The sequence below is a fragment of the Thermobia domestica genome, chromosome 18 (genome assembly GCF_964235325.1).
Source record: "Thermobia domestica chromosome 18, izTheDome1.hap1.1, whole genome shotgun sequence".
In the NCBI taxonomy this organism is placed as follows: domain Eukaryota; kingdom Metazoa; phylum Arthropoda; class Insecta; order Zygentoma; family Lepismatidae; genus Thermobia; species Thermobia domestica.
This window is the reverse complement of record NC_137471.1, coordinates 107,435,581-107,449,487: the sequence shown is the minus strand read 5'-3', so window position 1 is coordinate 107,449,487 and position 13,907 is coordinate 107,435,581.

Below are 13,907 nucleotides of genomic sequence, written 5' to 3'. Positions count from 1 at the left end.
TGTTTTGATCTATATCTTCCGAACTATTTAACATATTTTCACGAAATAAAGCTCAAACTGCAGTGAAGGCACATCTTTCATAGAGATCTCAAACCGGGATCCCTATGGTTGATATGAAGTACCTTATTCTCTACCAAGTTTGGTACTACTTTTTTGCTTTTTTCAAAATAACGCATATTTCACTGCAAACCCTTACCTTGAGACACCACTATGTTGCTTGTATATGACACCCGAAGCTCAAATATGTGTATTTTTACGTAACACAAAGAGAAAATACCCTAATTATAGAAAACGTTTATATTTTCCAAAAAACGAAATATTATCTTGTCTTCTGCAGCGGTAAATTTTGCTCCACCCTGTATATATATTTCGATGTCAGAACAAAATATGCTGTTTTGATATTCAACACATCAGGATAGACACGAAAGGCACAAATTAGCAGAAAAATTATAAAATGATGAAGGAGGTAAGATATATCCCACATGAACGACTTTAACCTTTACCTTTTCGATGAGAACACGTGACGCACACCTTCTGTCAAAAATTGATTCCAATTACCACTGAGTTATTCACTTTTCTTATAATTTTCTTATTTCACGTAAAACTGTTGGTTGGCAACCTTCTGACAGTATATCATATGTCAATAGTTACATATTGAATTGTTACGAATTGTTGTGTATTATAATCTGTTTTGGTCTATATCTTCCGAACTATTTAACATATTTTCACGAAATAAAACTCAAACTGCAGAGCAGGCACATCTTTCATAGAGATGCCAAATCGGGATCCCTAAGGTTGATATCAAGTACATTATTTTTTACAATTTTTGGTACTACTTTTGTGTTTTTTTCAAAATAACGCATATTTCACTGGAAACCCTAACCCTGACACACCACTATGTTGCTTGCATATCACACCCGAAGTTCAAATATGTGTATATTTACGTAACACAAAGAGAAAATACCCTAATTATAGAAAACGTTTATATTTTCCAGAAAACGAAATATTATCTTGTCTCATGCAACGGTAAATTTTGCTGCACCCTGTATATATATTTCGATGTCAGAACAAAATATGCTGTTTTCATATTCAACACATCAGGATAGATACGAAAGGCACAAATTAGCAGAAAAATTATAAAATCATGAAGTAAGCAAGATATATAATACATGAAGGACTTTAACCCTTACCTTTTCAATGAGATCACATGACGCGCACCTTCTTTCAAAAATTGATTCGAATTACCACTGAGTTATTCACTTCTCTTATATATTTTTTTATTTCACGTAAAACTGTCGGTTAGCAACCTTCTGACAATATATCATATGTCAATATGTACATATTGAATTGTTACGAATTGTTGTGTATTATAATCTGTTTTGATCTTTATCTTCATAACTATTTAACATATTTTCACGAAATAAAGCTCAAACTTCAGTGCAGACACATCTTTCATAGAGGTCCCAAACCGGGATCCCTATGGTTGATATCAAGTACCTTATTCTTTACCATTTTTGGTACTGCTTTTGTGTTTTTATCAAAATAACGCATATTTCACTGCACACCCCTTCCCTGAAACACCACTATGTTGGTTGCATATGACATCCGAAGTTCAAATATGTGTATTTTTACATAACACAAAGAGAAAATACCCTAATTATAGAAAACGTTTATATTTTCCTGAAAACGAAATATTATCTTGTCTTATGCAACGGTTAATTTTGCTGCACCCTGTATATATATTTCGATGTCAGAACAAAATATGCTGTTTTCATATTCAACACATCAGGATAGATACGAAAGGCACAAATTAGCAGAAAAATTATAAAATGATGAAGTAAGCAAGATATATAATACATGAACGACTTTAACCTTTACCTTTTCGATGAGATCACATGACGCACACCTTCTGTCAAAAATTGATTCCAATTACCACTGAGTTATTCACTTTTCTTATAATTTTCTTATTTCACGTAAAACTGTTGGTTGGCAACCTTCTGATAATATATCATATGTCGATACTTACATATTGAATTGTTACGAATTGTTGTGTATTACAATCTGTTTTGATCTATATCTTCCGAACTATTTAACACATTTTCACGAAATAAAACTCAAACTGCAGAGCAGGCACATCTTTCATAGAGATGCCAAATCGGGATCCCTAAGGTTGATATCAAGTACATTATTTTTTACCATTTTTGGTACTACTTTTATGTTTTTTTCAAAATAACGCATATTTCACTGGAAACCCTAACCCTGACACACCACTATGTTGCTTGCATATCACACCCGAAGTTCAAATATGTGTATATTTACGTAACACAAAGAGAAAATACCCTAATTATAGAAAACGTTTATATTTTCCTGAAAACGAAATATTATCTTGCCTTATGTAACGGTTAATTTTGCTGCACCCTCTATATATATATTTCGATGTCAGAACAAAATATGCTGTTTTCACCTTCTACACATCAGGATAGATACGAAAGGCACAAATTAGCAGAAAAATTATAAAATGATGAAGGTAGTAAGATATATCCTACAAGAACGACTTTAACCCTTACCTTTTCGATGAGAACACGTGACGCACACCTTCTGTGAAAAATTGATTCCATTTACCACTCAGTTATTCACTTTTCTTATAATTTTCTTATTTCACGTAAAACTGTTGGTTGGCAAATTTCTGACAATATATCATATGTCAATACTTACATATTGAATTGTTACGAATTGTTGTGTATTATAATCTGTTTTGGTTTATATCTTCATAACTATTTAACATATTTTCACGAAATAAAGCGCAAACTGCAGTGCAGGCACATCTATCATAGAGGTCCCAAACCGGGATCCCTATGGTTGATATCAAGTACCTTATTCTCTACCATGTTTGGTACTACTTTTTTGCTTTTTTCAAAATAACGCATATTTCACTGCAAACCCCTACCCTGACACACCACTATGTTGCTTGCATATGACACCCGAAGTTCAAATATGTGTATTTTTACGTAACACAAAGAGAAAATACGCTAATTATAGAAAACGTTTATATTTTCCTGAAAACGAAATATTATCTTGTCTTCTGCAGCGGTTAATTTTGCTGCACCCTGTATATATATTTCGATGTCAGAACAAAATATGCTGTTTTAACATTCTGCACATCAGGATAGATACGAAAGGCACAAATTAGCAGAAAAATTATAAAATGATGAAGGAGGTAAGATATATCCCACATGACCGACTTTAACCCTTACGTTTTCGATGAGAACACGTGACGCACACCTTCTGTCAAAAACTGATTCCAATTACCACTGAGTTATTCACTTTTCTTATAATTTTCTTATTTCACGTAAAACTGTTGGTTGGCAACCTTTTGACAATATATAATATGTCAATACTTACATATTGAATTGTAACGAATTGTTGTGTATTATAATCTGTTTTGGTCTATATCTTCCGAACTATTTAACATATTTTCACGAAATAAAGCTCAAATTGCAGTGCAGGCACATCTTTCATAGACACCGCAAGCCGGAATCCCTATGGTAGATATCAAGTACCGTATTATCTACCAAGTTTGGTACTACTTTTTTGCTTTTTTCAAAATAACGCATATTTCACTGCAAACCTTTACCCTGACACACCACTATGTTGCTTGTATATGACACCCGAAGTTCAAATATGTGTATTCTTACGTAACACAAAGAGAAAATACCCTAATTATAGAAAATGTTTATATTTTAAAGAAAACGAAATATTATCTTGTCTCATGCAACGGTAAATTTTGCTGCACCCTGTATATATATTTCGATGTCAGAACAAAATATGCTGTTTTCATATTCAACACATCAGGATAGATACGAAAGGCACAAATTAGCAGAAAAATTATAAAATGATGAAGTAAGCAAGATATATAATACATGAAGGACTTTAACCCTTACCTTTTCAATGAGATCACATGACGCGCACCTTCTTTCAAAAATTGATTCGAATTACCACTGAGTTATTCACTTTTCTTATATATTTTTTTATTTCACGTAAAACTGTCGGTTAGCAACCTTCTGACAATATATCATATGTCAATATGTACATATTGAATTGTTACGAATTGTTGTGTATTATAATCTGTTTTGATCTTTATCTTCATAACTATTTAACATATTTTCACGAAATAAAGCTCAAACTTCAGTGCAGACACATCTTCCATAGAGGTCCCAAACCGGGATCCCTATGGTTGATATCAAGTACCTTATTCTTTACCATTTTTGGTACTACTTTTGTGTTTTTATCAAAATAACGCATATTTCACTGTACACCCCTTCCCTGAAACACCACTATGTTGGTTGCATATGACATCCGAAGTTCAAATATGTGTATTTTTACGTAACACAAAGAGAAAATACCCTAATTATAGAAAACGTTTATATTTTCCTGAAAACGAAATATTATCTTGTCTTCTGCAACGGTTAATTTTGCTGCACCCTGTATATATATTTCGATGTCAGAACAAAATATGCTGTTTTCATATTCAACACATCAGGATAGATACGAAAGGCACAAATTAGCAGAAAAATTATAAAATGATGAAGTAAGCAAGATATATAATACATGAACGACTTTAACCTTTACCTTTTCGATGAGATCACGTGACGCACACCTTCTGTCAAAAATTGATTCCAATTACCACAGAGTTATTCACTTTTCTTATAATTTTCTTATTTCACGTAAAACTGTTGGTTGGCAACCTTCTGATAATATATCATATGTCGATACTTACATATTGAATTGTTACGAATTGTTGTGTATTACAATCTGTTTTGATCTATATCTTCCGAACTATTTAACACATTTTCACGAAATAAAGCTCAAACTGCAGTGCAGGCACATCTTTCATAGAGATCTCAAACCGGGATCCCTATGGTTGATATCAAGTACCTTATTCTTTACCATTTTTGGTACTACTTTTGTGTTTTTTTCAAAATAAAACTGGAAATCCCTTTCCTGACACACCACTATGTTGCTTGCATATGACACCCGAAGTTCAAATATGTGTACTTTTACGTAACGCAAAGAGAAAATACCCTAATTATAGAAGACGTTTATATTTTCCTGAAAACGAAATATTATCTTGTCTTCTGCAGCGGTTAATTTTGCTGCACCCTGTATATATATTTCGATGTCAGAACAAAATATGCTGTTTTCATATTCAACACATCAGGATAGATACGAAAGGCACACATTAGCAGAAAAATTATAAAATGATGAAGTAAGCAAGATATATAATACATGAACGACTTTAAACCTTACCTTTTCAATGAGATCACATCACGCGCACCTTCGGTCAAAAATTGATTCCAATTACCACTGAGTTATTTACTTTTCTTATATTTTTTTATTTTACGTAAAACTGTCCGTTAGCAACCTTCTGACAATATATCATATGTTAATATGTACATATTGAATTGTTACTAATTGTTGCGTATTATAATCTGTTTTGGTCTATATCTTCCGAACTGTTTAACATATTTTCACGAAATAAGAATCAAATTGCAGTGCAGGCAAATCTTTCATAGACACCGCAAGCCGGAGTCCCTATGGTTGATACCAAGTACCTTATTCTCTACCAAGTTTGGTACTACTTTTTTGCTTTTTTCAAAATAACGCATATTTCACTGCAAACCCTTACCCTGACACACCACTATGTTGCTTGTATATGACACCCGAAGTTCAAATATGTGTATTTTTACGTAACACAAAGAGAAAATACCCTAATTATAGAAAACGTTTATATTTTCCTGAAAACGAAATATTATCTTGTCTTCTTCAACGGTTAATTTTGCTCCACCCTGTATATATATTCCGATGTCAGAACAAAATATGCTGTTTTCACATTCTACACATCAGGATAGACACGAAAGGCACAAATTAGCAGAAAAATTATAAAATGATGAAGGTAGTAAGATATATTCTACATGAACGACTTTAACCCTTACCTTTTCGATGAGATCACGTGACGCACACCTTCTGTCAAAAATTGATTCCAATTACCACTGAGTTATTCACCTTTCTTATAATTTTCTTATTTCACATAAAACTGTTGGTTGGCAACCTTCTGACAATATATCATATTTCGATACTTACATTTTGAATTTTTACGAATTGTTGTGTATTACAATCTGTTTTGATCTATTTCTTCCGAACTATTTAACATATTTTCACGAAATAAAGCTCAAACTGCAGTGCAGGCACATTTTCATAGAGATCCCAAACCGGGATCCCTATGGTTGATATGAAGTACCTTATTCTCTACCAAGTTTGGTACTACTTTTGTGGTTTTTTTCAAAATAACGCATATTTCACTGCAAACCCTTACCTTGAGACACCACTATGTTGCTTGTATATGACACCCGAAGCTCAAATATGTGTATTTTTACGTAACACAAAGAGAAAATACCCTAATTATAGAAAACGTTTATATTTTCCAAAAAACGAAATATTATCTTGTCTTCTGCAGCGGTAAATTTTGCTGCACCCTGTATATATATTTCGATGTCAGAACAAAATATGCTGTTTTCATATTCAACACATCAGGATAGATACGAAAGGCACAAATTAGCAGAAAAATTATAAAATGATGAAGGAGGTAAGATATATCCCACATGAACGACTTTAACCTTTACCTTTTCGATGAGAACACGTGACGCACACCTTCTGTCAAAAATTGATTCCAATTACCACTCAGTTATTCACTTTTCTTATAATTTTCTTATTTCACGTAAAACTGTTGGTTGGCAACCTTCTGACAATATATCATATGTGAATACTTACATATAGAATTGTTACGAGTTGTTGTGTATTATAATCTGTTTTGGTTTATATCTTCATAACTATTTAACATATTTTCACGAAATAAAGCTCAAACTGCAGTGCAGGCACATCTATCATAGAGGTCCCAAACCGGGATCCCTATGGTTGATATCAAGTACCTTATTCTCTACCATGTTTGGTACTACTTTTTTGCTTTTTTCAAAATAACGCATATTTCACTGCAAACCCCTACCCTGACACACCACTATGTTGCTTGCATATGACACCCGAAGTTCAAATATGTGTATTTTTACGTAACACAAAGAGAAAATACACTAATTATAGAAAACGTTTATATTTTCCTGAAAACGAAATATTATCTTGATTTATGTAACGGTTAATTTTGCTGCACCCTCTATATATATATTTCGATGTCAGAACAAAATATGCTGTTTTCACATTCTACACATCAGGATAGATAGGAAAGGCACAAATTAGCAGAAAAATTATAAAATGATGAAGGTAGTAAGATATATCCTACAAGAACGACTTTAACCCTTACCTTTTCGATGAGAACACGTGACGCACACCTTCTGTAAAAAATTGATTCCAATTACCACTGAGTTATTCACTTTTCTTATAATTTTCTTATTTCACGTAAAACTGTTGGTTGGCAACCTTGTGACAATATATCATATGTGAATACTTACATATAGAATTGTTACGAATTGTTGTGTATTATAATCTGTTTTGGTCTTTATCTTCCGAACTATTTAACATATTTTCACGAAATAAAGCTCAAACTGCAGAGCAGGCACATCTTTCATAGAGGTCCCAAACCTGCATCCCTAAGGTTGATATCAAGTACCTTATTCTCTACCATGTTTGGTACTGCTTTTTTGCTTTTTTCAAAATAACGCATATTTCACTGCAAACCTCTACCCTGACACACCACTATGTTGCTTGCATATGACACCCGAAGTTCAAATATGTGTATTTTTACGTAACACAAAAAGAAAATACGCTAATTATAGAAAACGTTTATATTTTCCTGAAAACGAAATATTATCTTGTCTCATGCAGCGGTAAATTTTGCTGCACCCTGTATATATATTTCGATGTCAGAACAAAATATGCTGTTTTCATATTCAACACATCAGGATAGATACGAAAGGCACAATATAGCAGAAAAATTATAAAATGATGAAGTAAGCAAGATATATAATACATGAAGGACTTTAACCCTTACCTTTTCAATGAGATCACATGACGCGCACCTTCTTTCAAAAAATGATTCGAATTACCACTGAGTTATTCACTTTTCTTATATATTTTTTTATTTCACGTAAAACTGTCGGTTAGCAACCTTCTGACAATATATCATATGTCAATATGTACATATTGAATTGTTACGAATTGTTGTGTATTATAATCTGTTTTGATCTATATCTTCATAACTGTTTAACATATTTTCACGAAATAAAGCCCAAACTGCAGTGCAGGCACATCTTTCATAGACACCGAAAGCCGGGATCCCTATGGTTGATATCAAGTACCTTATTCCTTACCATTTTTGGTACTACTTTTGTGTTTTTTTTTTTTTCAAAATAGCGCATATTTCACTGCAAACCCCTTCCCTGACACACCACTATGTTGCTTGCATATGACACCCGAAGTTCAAATATGTGTATTTTTAGGTAACACAAAGAGAAAATACCCTAATTATAGAAAACGTTTATATTTTCCTGAAAACGAAATGTTATCTTGTCTTCTGCAATGGTTAATTTTGCTCCACCCTGTATATATATTTCGATGTCAGAACAAAATATGCTGTTTTCATATTCAACACATCAGGATAGATACGAAAGGCACAAATTAGCAGAAAAATTATAAAATGATGAAGTAAGCAAAATATATAATACATGAAGGACTTTAACCCTTACCTTTTCGATGAGAACGCGTGACGCACACCTTCTGTCAAAAATTGATTCCAATTACCACTGAGTTATTCACTTTTCTTATAATTTTCTTATTTCACGTAAAACTGTTGGTTGGCAACCTTCTGACAATATATCATATGTCAATACTTACATATTGAATTGTTACGAATTGTTGTGTATTATAATCTGTTTTGATCTATATCTTCCGAACTATTTAACATATTTTCACGAAATAAAGCTCAAACTGCAGTGCAGGCACATCTTTCATAGAGATCCCAAACCGGGATCCCTATGGTTGATATCAAGTACCTTATTCTTTACCATTTTCGGTACTACTTTTGTATTTTTTTCAAAATAACGCATATTTCACTGCACACCCCTTCCCTGACACACCACTATGCTGCTTGCATATGACACCTGAAGTTAAAATATGTGTATTTTTAGGTAACACAAAGAGAAAATACCCTAATTATAGAAAACGTTTATATTTTCCTGAAAACGAAATGTTATCTTGTCTTCTTCAACGGTTAATTTTGCTCCACCCTGTATATATATTCCGATGTCAGAACAAAATATGCTGTTTTCACATTCTACACATCAGGATAGACACGAAAGGCACAAATTAGCAGAAAAATTATAAAATGATGAAGGTAGTAAGATATATTCTACATGAACGACTTTAACCCTTACCTTTTCGATGAGATCACGTGACGCACACCTTCTGTCAAAAATTGATTCCAATTACCACTGAGTTATTCACCTTTCTTATAATTTTCTTATTTCACATAAAACTGTTGGTTGGCAACCTTCTGACAATATATCATATTTCGATACTTACATTTTGAATTTTTACGAATTGTTGTGTATTACAATCTGTTTTGATCTATTTCTTCCGAACTATTTAACATATTTTCACGAAATAAAGCTCAAACTGCAGTGCAGGCACATTTTCATAGAGATCCCAAACCGGGATCCCTATGGTTGATATGAAGTACCTTATTCTCTACCAAGTTTGGTACTACTTTTGTGGTTTTTTTTCAAAATAACGCATATTTCACTGCAAACCCTTACCTTGAGACACCACTATGTTGCTTGTATATGACACCCGAAGCTCAAATATGTGTATTTTTACGTAACACAAAGAGAAAATACCCTAATTATAGAAAACGTTTATATTTTCCAAAAAACGAAATATTATCTTGTCTTCTGCAGCGGTAAATTTTGCTGCACCCTGTATATATATTTCGATGTCAGAACAAAATATGCTGTTTTCATATTCAACACATCAGGATAGATACGAAAGGCACAAATTAGCAGAAAAATTATAAAATGATGAAGGAGGTAAGATATATCCCACATGAACGACTTTAACCTTTACCTTTTCGATGAGAACACGTGACGCACACCTTCTGTCAAAAATTGATTCCAATTACCACTCAGTTATTCACTTTTCTTATAATTTTCTTATTTCACGTAAAACTGTTGGTTGGCAACCTTCTGACAATATATCATATGTGAATACTTACATATAGAATTGTTACGAATTGTTGTGTATTATAATCTGTTTTGGTTTATATCTTCATAACTATTTAACATATTTTCACGAAATAAAGCTCAAACTGCAGTGCAGGCACATCTATCATAGAGGTCCCAAACCGGGATCCCTATGGTTGATATCAAGTACCTTATTCTCTACCATGTTTGGTACTACTTTTTTGCTTTTTTCAAAATAACGCATATTTCACTGCAAACCCCTACCCTGACACACCACTATGTTGCTTGCATATGACACCCGAAGTTCAAATATGTGTATTTTTACGTAACACAAAGAGAAAATACACTAATTATAGAAAACGTTTATATTTTCCTGAAAACGAAATATTATCTTGATTTATGTAACGGTTAATTTTGCTGCACCCTCTATATATATATTTCGATGTCAGAACAAAATATGCTGTTTTCACATTCTACACATCAGGATAGATAGGAAAGGCACAAATTAGCAGAAAAATTATAAAATGATGAAGGTAGTAAGATATATCCTACAAGAACGACTTTAACCCTTACCTTTTCGATGAGAACACGTGACGCACACCTTCTGTAAAAAATTGATTCCAATTACCACTGAGTTATTCACTTTTCTTATAATTTTCTTATTTCACGTAAAACTGTTGGTTGGCAACCTTGTGACAATATATCATATGTGAATACTTACATATAGAATTGTTACGAATTGTTGTGTATTATAATCTGTTTTGGTTTATATCTTCATAACTATTTAACATATTTTCACGAAATAAAGCTCAAACTGCAGTGCAGGCACATCTATCATAGAGGTCCCAAACCGGGATCCCTATGGTTGATATCAAGTACCTTATTCTCTACCATGTTTGGTACTACTTTTTTGCTTTTTTCAAAATAACGCATTTTTCACTGCAAACCCCTACCCTGACACACCACTATGTTGCTTGCATATGACACCCGAAGTTCAAATATGTGTATTTTTACGTAACACAAAGAGAAAATACACTAATTATAGAAAACGTTTATATTTTCCTGAAAACGAAATATTATCTTGATTTATGTAACGGTTAATTTTGCTGCACCCTCTATATATATATTTCGATGTCAGAACAAAATATGCTGTTTTCACATTCTACACATCAGGATAGATAGGAAAGGCACAAATTAGCAGAAAAATTATAAAATGATGAAGGTAGTAAGATATATCCTACAAGAACGACTTTAACCCTTACCTTTTCGATGAGAACACGTGACGCACACCTTCTGTAAAAAATTGATTCCAATTACCACTGAGTTATTCACTTTTCTTATAATTTTCTTATTTCACGTAAAACTGTTGGTTGGCAACCTTGTGACAATATATCATATGTGAATACTTACATATAGAATTGTTACGAATTGTTGTGTATTATAATCTGTTTTGGTTTATATCTTCATAACTATTTAACATATTTTCACGAAATAAAGCTCAAACTGCAGTGCAGGCACATCTTTCATAGAGATCCCAAACCGGGATCCCTATGGTTGATATCAAGTACCTTATTCTTTACCATTTTTGGTACTACTTTTGTGTTTTTTTTAAAATAAAACTGCAAATCCCTTTCCTTACACACCACTATGTTGCTTGCATATGACACCCGAAGTTCAAATATGTGTATTTTTACGTAACACAAAGAGAAAATACCCTAATTATAGAAAACGTTTATATTTTCCTGAAAACGAAATATTATCTTGTCTTCTGCAACGGTTAATTTTGCTGCACCCTGTATATATATTTCGATGTCAGAACGAAATATGATGTTTTCACATTCTACACATCAGGATAGATACGAAAGGCACAAATTAGCAGAAAAATTATAAAATGATGAAGGTCGTAAGATATATCCTACATGACCGACTTTAATCTTTACCTTTTCGATGAGATCACGTGACGCACACCTTCTGTCAAAAATTGATTCCAATTACCACTGAGTTATTCACTTTTCTTATAATTTTCTTATTTCACGTAAAACTGTTGGTTGGCAACCTTCTGACAATATATCATATGTCAATACTTACATATTGAATTGTTACGAATTGTTGTGTATTATAATCTGTTTTGGTATCTATCTTCATAACTATTTAACATATTTTCACGAAATAAAGCTCAAACTGCAGTGCAGGCACATCTTTCATAGACACCCCAAACCGGAATCCCTATAGTTGATATCAAGTACCTTATTCTTTACCATTTTTGGTACTACTTTTGTGTTTTTTTTTTCAAAATAACGCATATTTCACTGCACACCCCTTCCCTGACACACCACTATGTTGCTTGCATATGACACCCGAAGTTAAAATATTTGTATTTTTACGTAACACAAAGAGAAAATACCCTAATTATAGAAAACGTTTATATTTTCCTGAAAACGAAATATTATCTTGTCTTCAGCAACGGTTAATTTTGCTGCACCCTGTATATATATTTCGATGTCAGAACAAAATATGCTGTTTTCACATTCTACACATCAGGATAGACACGAAAGGCACAAATTAGCAGAAAAATTATAAAATGATGAAGGTAGTAAGATATATTCTACATGAACGACTTTAACCCTTACCTTTTCGATGAGATCACGTGACGCACACCTTCTGTCAAAAATTGATTCGAATTACCACTGAGTTATTCACTTTTCTTATAATTTTCTTATTTCACGCAAAACTGTTGGTTGGCAACCTTCTGACAATATATCATATGTCAATATGTACATATTGAATTGTTACTAATTGTTGCGTATTATAATCTGTTTTGATCTATATCTTCCGAACTATTTAACATATTTTCACGAAATAAAGCTCAAATTGCAGTGGATGCACATCTTTCATAGAGATCCCAAACCGGGATCCCTATGGTTGATATCAAGTACCTTATTCTTTACCATTTTTGGTACTACTTTTGTGTTTTTTTTCAAAATAAAACTGCAAATCCCTTTCCTGACACACCACTATGTTGCTTGCATATGACACCCGAAGTTCAAATATGTGTATTTTTACGTAACACAAAGAGAAAATACCCTAATTATAGAAAACGGTTATATTTTCCTGAAAACGAAATATTATCTTGTCTTCTGCAACGGTTAATTTTGCTGCACCCTGTATATATATTTCGATGTCAGAACAAAATATGCTGTTTTCATATTCAACACATCAGGATAGATACGAAAGGCACAAATTAGCAGAAAAATTATAAAATGATGAAGTAAGCAAGATATATAATACATGAAGGACTTTAACCCTTACCTTTTCAATGAGATCACATGACGCGCACCTTCTTTCAAAAATTGATTCGAATTACCACTGAGTTATTCACTTTTCTTATATATTTTTTTATTTCACGTAAAACTATCGGTTAGCAACCTTCTGACAATATATCATATGTTAATATGTACATATTGAATTGTTACGAATTGTTGTCTATTATAATCTGTTTTGATCTATATCTTCCGAACTATTTAACATATTTTCACGAAATAAAGCTCAAACTGCAGTGCAGGCACATCTTTCATAGAGATCCCAAACCAGGATGCCTATGGTTGATATCAAGTACCTTATTCTTTACAATTTTTGGTACTACTTTTGTGTTTTTATCAAAATAAC